General features: G+C 42.4%; 1 pseudogene; it reads right to left on the reverse strand.

Moving 5' to 3' along the window:
- Positions 1 to 5,965: 5,965 nt before the first annotated feature.
- LOC120247435 lies at positions 5,966 to 6,116 on the reverse strand (annotated as a pseudogene).
- Positions 6,117 to 8,588: the final 2,472 nt, after the last annotated feature.

An 8,588-nucleotide genomic window follows, 5' to 3' on the forward strand; every position in this document is an offset into this window, starting at 1 on the left:
CCAGCCAGCCAGGAGCGCGGACGCCCGGTGTCTGCGCGGCTCTTCCAGGGGCCCCAGCCGCCCGGGAGCTACAATGGCGGCAGGCGCGCCACCACTCTGAAGTCTAGCCTCCAGGAGCAGCACAAAGAAGCAGTTTGTTTGCTCAGCTCCCTCCAGGACCAGTTGGCGCGAGGGGACCTGGTGTGCAGGTATTTGGCAAGTACGGTCTTTCTATGCACCGAGCGGAGGTTTTTCTGTTTCGGACTCTCTCCTTTTCCCCTCTCACTCCCCGTAGAGGGTAGAGGGGGATCGCCTCCCACCCTGGAGTCTCCGATCCCGGCCCGATTTTATCTTCCCCGGTTCGCACTCACGTTAGAAGACTCTCTCAGTGGATTCTGCGTCTTTTTTCTCCCAATCTCTCAGGTTTTGTAAGGTTTCCAAAGTCTTTAGATCTTTTCTGTGTGATGTATGGGCGCGAGTGCAAGTACGGAGCTCCTTACTTCTCCGCCATCTTGCCCCGAGTCCTCAGGTCATGATCTTACAGTTCATGAGTTTGAGCCCTGCGTTGGGCTCTGCTGACAGCTCAGAGCCTGGAGCCTACTTCCGATTTTGTGTCTCCCTCTTTCTATGCCCTTTTCCCCACTCATACTCTGTCTCTCTCTCTCAAAAATAAATAAACTTTAAAAAAAATTTTTTTTAATGAGCTTGTCTCACCACCAACACTTACCTGTATCTGCCTGCAGGAACAGAAGGACAGAAGGGCTTGGAAACACCTCCTTGCTATATCACTACATCTTTTTCAAGGAAAGCTGCTGTGCGGCAAAGCTCTCTCTGCCTGGGAGGGAGAATTTGCAGAGAACAAGGCAGAGGAAACATGCCCTTGTTTGAGCCTGCAAAGGAGCTAGTCAACCAGTTTCCATATATCAAGCTCTGAGAGCCATGTACTATGGACAGAATTTATTTAAAAAATTTTTTAAAAATCTTTTTATTTATTTTTGAGAGAGACAGAGTACTAGTGGGGGAGGGCAGATAGAGAGAGAGAGAGAGAGAGAGAGAGAGAGACAGAATCCAAAGCAGGTTCCAGGCTCTTAAGCTGTAACACAAGAGCCCGATGTGGGGCTCGAACTTGTGAACCAAAAGATCATGACCTGAGCTGAAGTTGGATGCTTAATGGACTGAGCCACCCAGGTGCCCTGGACAGAATTTCATATAATGTAACTCTTTTGTCTGCAAGACTTTGTGCACTCAGGTGTGGTGTGGTCATAGTTCTACGTAAAATTATAACAGATGGGGTGCTATAACTGAGAATATGCTATTGGAACTCAGAGAAGGGAGAGTGGGAGCATGAGAGGCATGTAGGGGGGCCATGGAAGGTAGAGACAAACAGCATAGTGGTTCTGAGTATAGTGTGGCTCTGGAGTCTGACCAACTGGTATGAATCCTGGCCCCATTGCTTACTCATAGGAGACCAGACATAGCCAGTTTATTTGCTTGTGCTCAGTTTGCTCTGTGGAATGGGGATAATAATAGTCTTTACATCATACAGTGGTTGTGAGTTAATGCATGTAAAGACCTTAGGATGCTATCTTAATATACTATGAATGCTCAGTTGTATTATTACTGTTATTTAGGAGTTCCTGAAGAAAAATTAATTTAAAAAGTATGTTGAGTTTATTTTGAAGTATCTCTAATGTGATATGATGCTAAAAAATTTAGACTTTAATCAGTAAGCCTTAAAAATTTTAATTAAAGAAGTGGCATGAATAAAGTGTTTAAGGACATTGGAACACTGTCAGAGTGGTCCAGGATGGATCTGAGGTAGAAGGAAACTTGCACCAGGAAGACTGACTGGGAACCTACTGGAGTAACTAATACAGGTGTGTTTGGTAAGCACCTGGTAAGGTGGATCACACTGGACTTTTTCCCTTTTTTTGTGGAGAGGTGCTAAATTATAGGTTGAGAGAATGACTGGAGATATAATTTGGAGACTATCCCAGACTAGACCTCTGTAGACGTGCCATTCATTTTAGTTTCATTTAGTTTTTGAATTGGTTTTTTAAAAAAAATTTAGTGTTTATTTATTTGAGGGGATGGGGGTGGTGGTGCAGAGAGAAAGGGATATCCAGAATCCAAAGCAGGCTCAGGCTCTGAGCCCTCAGCACAGAGCCTGATGCAGGCCTCAAACTCACAAACTGTGAGATCATGACCTGAGCTGGTTGGACACTTAGCCAACTGAGCCACCCAGGCACCTCTCTCTTGTTCTTAATTGGGGTCCTTGCCTGTGCTTGCCTGATTTTTTCCCTGTGCTGTCTCTCTTTTACAGATAACATAGTGGAAATATCATCATGTATATAAATTCCAGAAATTTTCATTTAAACAACTTTGCTTCCTAGAGAAATCTGCATCATGCTTTATTTTTTGTTTGTAAGTAGGAGTGTATATAGCAATGCCTGAATGATTGATGTCCTGCTCTGTGCAAGAAGAGTGCTTAGTAAAGTTCTGGAACTCTTAGACCTTGCATGCACCAGAGGCCAGGTTGTGGAATCTGGTCCTAACGGCCTGGCTGGAGCTAGTTTGAGAAACTACATCCTCCTGGATATTCTGGGTCTTTCTCACTGATCTCTTCTTTCTTGAGAAGGTGTGAAGCTGCTGTGATGATATTTTTATGCCTCTGACTTGGCACAGGTAGGTTTTTGGTGACTTTACAACTATTCTTCCTGAATATCTTTGACTGGAGTTCCAAAAAAAGATGAAAATGGCTGGAGTGTGATTTGAATGATGTAAAACCCACACCTGTGATGGGATTCTAGAGTGAATGTGGGGTCCAGGATCACCTTATCCAGTCCCTGATAATTGAATCATGAAGAAAATAATGTCATTTGAAGATGAAAACATGCTCACCTAAAAAATAAGAACTGAATGATAAGTAAACTTAAAAAAAATTAGCTCTCAGGTTGCACAAACAGACGCTTTCTTTTGGCAGTTTTGCTTGTCAAACCTAAGCTGAATGTGAATGGAGGATAACTCTTAACTATTCATTTGGAACCAAGATGGAAATGAGTCTGAATTATCTTTTCCAAATCTTATGTGAACTGTGTTTTTTGGCTGGCTGAAGTGAAAAATGTGTCATTGTTTACTAACTCAGAATTATACCCTGTAGCATTGTAGGCCAAATTTGAGCCTGTCATAGCCAAATGTAAATTTGCATATTTTCATTTATTTCTTAATAACACAGCCAGCTGAATTGATAGGCCTGTCATCTGCCTGAGCTCAGGCTGCATGCCCTCATGCTGATGCCTGCTCTGCTTTGGAGCTGGATCTTAGGTGCAGGATGAACTCCGCTAAGGCCACAGGATGCAGCCACACAGGTGTCCAAAAAGCCACCTCTGAAGAAGCCCACCCAAGTGTTTTAGTAGGTTACTTTTCTAAGGCCAACTGTAAAAGGAGAGGGCGTTTCTTTTTTTTCTTTCTTTTAAAAAAATGTTTATTATTTTTGAGAGAGAGAGCTAGTGAGGCAGAGAGAGAGAGAGAGAGAGGGCGACAGGGGATCCAGAGCAAGCTCTGTGCTGACAGCTGAGAGCCTGATGTGAGGCTCCAACACACGAACCATGAGACCATGACCTGAGCCAAAGTTGAACACTTAACCAACTGAGCCACCCAGGCACCCCAGGATTTCTTCTTTAGCATGGCATTCCTGCTTTATGGACTTTTTGTTACTTTCTCTTCTCTGGAAGCTACTGTCTCCATCAACCCCAGGATTCATCCTTAATACAACATGGGTGTTTTATGCTGCTCCCTCTTTAATTGCCATACATCCTAATTCTTTTACTGCTCTGCTTGATGCAGATTTAACAGGCCAGTGTGCTCCTGTCCTATCCAGGTGCCACGTCTCTGTGTTATTCTAGACCCCCTTGCCATGAACGACTCAGAGCTTCTAGTTTGCTTTCTTGTTCTCCAGTCTAAGGCCAAGTAATTTTCTTTTGATTCTCTTTGGTATTTAGAAGACTCAGGTTGTTTTTGTCAGGGTCTCAGTTTCAGGCTCCACTGGCTAGTTTTCAAAACCACCCTGCTGGTCTTACTCAGTTGCTAGTGAGTTTGCCTACTCAGATTCCATGAACCTGGAGTTTGGAGTGAACTTTTTCCTCTAATTATGGTCAGTTCCCTCCCTTTTTTCTGAGTTTAGTCACTCATTTTCATTCAGGATGCCATTTCTTACAGCTAGCTCGCCCTGTTTGTATTTTTATAACTTCTCTTCTGATTTCTTTCCTGGCCTGTTAGGTTTGAATCAAGTTTTTCTGTGCTTCCTTCTATTTTTGTTATTGATATGAGTACAGTGATTAGTATAGGCCAGAAATTGTTCTCAGTCTTGGGTGAACTTTAACTTAGTCCTCAAAAATCTTGTGAGGGTAGGTACTCTTATCTCTCTGTTTCACAGATGGGGAAACAGGCATTGAGAGGGTAAGAAACTGTGACAGGTCATCAGGCTACTAAGTAGGGAACCAGGATTTGAACTTAGACAACCTGACTCCAGAGCCTGTTGTAAACCCTGCTGTATAGCACTTGCTAGTTCTTGGTCTCTCTGCAATCTTTTTTTTATTTGTTTGTTTGGTTTTTTTTTTGGTTTTCATTTGGCCACCATGAGTTAACCCATTCACATGGTTTTCAGCCACAATTTTATGTAGGCAGTTGTGGTATTTTGGAAAAACCTTTGGGCTTAGAATTAGGTCTGGGGTCCTGGCTTCAACATTTATCTAATTGTGTGACTTTGGGCAGGCTTCTTTAACCTCTCTTACCTCAGTTTCTGACCTAACTCATTGGGATTTGAGAAGTTTAAATATGAGTAAGTACCAGGGTGCTTTGTCGATATTCAGAAAATGGCAGTTATTATGCTTATTAAAAATGTTGAGAACTTACTAACTTTAGAAGTATCTATTTTTAGTTAACATTTAATCAGTCAAGTCTGGTTTATAAAGGATAGGATCAAAAAGAGAGGTTTCTCTTAATATTCATTCAGTTTGGGGGAAAGCAAGGACTTACTTATTATCACTTAGGAGCTGAAGGGATAGGAGGAAGTTTTGCCATTCCAAACAAAATACTTTCAGCATCTAGTTAAGTATGAAGATACTTACCTTTTGCACATTTTCCCCCATTTACTATATCTTTAAAAAAATATTGACTTATTTAATTGTCTAGCTGAAGTAAAGACACTTAAAAATTTTTCTAAAAGCACAATAAAATAGTACTTGCTTTCAGTAAATTGCAGTCTTTGAAACTGATTTCAAATTTTGTTAGGTGGTCTGAGATCACCCAGTTACTGCCTTAATTACCAGGGCTGAAAAATCACTTGATTCCTGAATTGCAATTATGAGTATATTTTGTATACTGAGCTTTCCACCACTCTTAGTCCCCTAAAATAAGATGACTAGCCCTCCTTGGGTTACATTTCATCTCTGTGATGTCTGCCTTTAATTCAGGTTGACTCTTTATAGATAGGTTCCTTTCATTTACTTTATTTAATAGTTTTCTACCGAAAGAGCCTTTTTTGGGAGAAGGAGCATGTGCATTGATGGTGTTTGTTATAAGCAGCAGGATATTTTGGTACACTGCAAACTAACACTTTATTAAAGAATTCCTTGGAGACCTGTGAAAGGGAACCTTTTGTCCAAGAACTTTGGCCTGCCTTAATTCTTTGGGTTACTGGCCATTGCCAGATTAGGTAAATGATTAAAAGCAGAACTCTTTCATAGCCACAGTCCTCTGAAAATTCTCAAATTAGCTTTTTCTAAATTCCAGTAATGATACACTTATTCAAAGGTCACTTTTTTCAGTTACATAGTAGAAGTCACAGAGTAGAACATCAGGATTAGGAATGAGCCATTCAGGTGAAATCTGAGTGTGGCATTGAGGAAACTGAGGCCTGGGTAGGTAATTCCTATGCCAGTCATATGGTGGCAAAGCCAGAGAGGGCAAGAGCCTGGCTCTGCAGTCAGACTACTGGGGCTAATTGCACACCTGCCTCAGCTCCGTCAAGGGTCTGGGGACTAGGAAAAGTTGCTGAGACTGGGCCTTGTTTCAGTTAGCAATAGTCACGCCTCGGATAAACCTCATTGGCTATGATACTGCCACTGCGCAAAGCTGGGCCTTGTTTCTTCATCTGCCCCAAGTGGGTAGTAATTCTTCCTGTGCTGTGCTTTGTGGTTTCTGGAGTATTTTCTCATTCAGTATCTCATTTGATGCTCATAGAATCATCTCATGGAGGAATGTCTGTTATTCTTGAGTGCTGACCTGAGGTCACCCAGCTTTCAAGTGGCAGGACCAGTGCCTTGTCTTACAACATGGGAGTGCAGCTGAGAACCAATGCATTGTGTCCCCAAATGTTCCCTAGTAGATATGTAAGGGTCACAAAATTCATCCTTTAAAACTCATGGATTGTGTGAGTTTAAATAGCTCTTTTGCTGAGAACCGATTTGCCTTTAGGTACAGTTCTAGAGAAATGCCTAATTCACATTGTCCTTCAGCCGTACCAGCTTGGGATGTGAAAGTAAAAATGTCAGTTATAGTATTGGTTATAAAAACAAATAGAACTATGGTTTCTGCCACTAATACCTTCTTCTTGCCCTGATGAACTGGCTGGGACCTCAGCCTCTGGGTACTTTTTCTGGTTCTGAAGAGTTCCTGTGTGCTGTGTTCCCTGGAGTAGCTGTGGAAACCCCTCTTCCCATGCTGTGCATGCATAGGCCTGTTCCTGAGTGTACAGGGAGGCAGCCACCATTCCCTGATGCAGAGATTGCCGGGGTGAGATTGATGTTAGACGGTCTCACTCCAAATGGGATTGGTTTTGGGATCGCAGTTCCCAAAGTAACTAGTGATACAACCCATTTATTTGATTTGTTCTCTATTATTTTCTCTCCTCTGTTGGCTAGGAACTTTGGACAGGTCTAAAGATAATTGCATTGGTATTGTATTAAAAATCGTAAATTTTTATAAATTGCCTTCCTGATTGGAAGGCAGCTAGATGATATCTGTTTAAATTTATTCGTGCCCATAGACCTAGGAATTTCCACGTCAAGGAATTTATCCTAGAAATAGTTATACAAGTTTGCAAAGGTCTATGGAGTTCATCACAGCATGGTTTATAATAACTCTTTATTGGATCTTGGTTGAATAAGTTATGGTACATTCCTGGACTGGGATATCATACAAGGCTTAAAATGAGCTTTGTAAGTACTGCTATGAAAAGGTACCTCAAATAAGTAGGAGGGGCTCATTGAAGAGCAGTAAGGTAAGAATGTTCCATTGTTGGTTTGTGATATCATACTAGAATGTGAGGGGAGTGACAGACTACAGAGGAAGAAATGAGTGAGGAAGAAAAATGTTTTATGAGCAGTAGACTATGTGTTCAGAACAGTAGTAGACCTGGGTGGAGGGAGTGTAACGTTATTGTAAAAAATTTTTTAAATTTTTATATTTATTACTGAGAGATAGAGCATGAGCATGGGAGGGGCAGAGAGAGGGGGAGACACAAAATCTGAAGCAGGCTCCAGGCTCTGAACTATCAGCACAGAGCCTGACGCAGGGCTCGAACTCACAAACCGTGATATGACCTGAATCGAAGTCGGACGCTTAACTGATTGAGGCACCCATGTGCTCCAGGAAGTGTAACATTACTGAAGAGGACTTTCTACTTCATAAATGAACATTTCTGTTTTGTGTTAATTTTTTAAAATGTTTATTTTTTTTCCTTTTAACCATTATTTTCTTTTATTAAGTACTATACCTTAAAATTCTTTTTTTTTTTTTTACAAATAGTTTATTGTCAAATTAGTTTCCACATAACACCCAATGCTCATCCTGACAAGTGCCCTCCTCCATGCCCATCCCCCCTCCCCCCCACATCCATCAGTCCTCAGTTTTTGTCAGCATTCAAGAGTCTCTCATGGTTTGCCTCTCTCCCTTTCCCCCACCATTTCCCCCCTTCTCCCCCTTGTTCCTCAGTTAAGTTCCTCCTAATCCTCCTCTACGTGCAAACATATGATATTTTGAGAGAGAGTGTGCTTGCGAGCTGGGGAGGGACCGAGGACCTGAAGTAGGCTCTGCGCTGACAGCAGCAAGCTGATGCAGGCCCGCAGTCAAGAACTGTGAGATCATGACCTGAGCCAGAGTTGGATGTTCAATGGAATGAGCCACGTTGGTGCTCTCTGTATTGTGTAAATGTTTAAATACTTACATGTATTGCCTTTGCATTCAGAAAAACTGAAAACAAAACCACCAGATTATCCCTTATCAGTGAATCATCCAGTGTCCGTCCATGACCAGTCTTGAACCCGGTTCTCCTCCAGAAGGGCATGTTCCCTTTTAGGCTGCTGAGAGGTTTCGGGAAGGGACTGCAGTTTCTTGCTGTCTCCTTGGGAGACTCAGCCCTGCGGTCAGCCAGCACCACCAAGGAGCCTGATCGGCCTTCTCACATCAGAGCCTTCATTCAGTGAAAACCCTGGCTCCTCTCTGCCCTGCACTGCACCAACACACACCATGCACACTCACACCCATTCTCACTTACTAGTCCCCAGCACAACCTTCCCCCAGTATATACACACAATGAGTAGCACTTA

This window comes from Hyaena hyaena, unplaced genomic scaffold (assembly GCF_003009895.1).
Source record: "Hyaena hyaena isolate Hyena2069 unplaced genomic scaffold, ASM300989v1 scaffold_519, whole genome shotgun sequence".
Classification (NCBI taxonomy): Eukaryota; Metazoa; Chordata; class Mammalia; order Carnivora; family Hyaenidae; genus Hyaena; species Hyaena hyaena.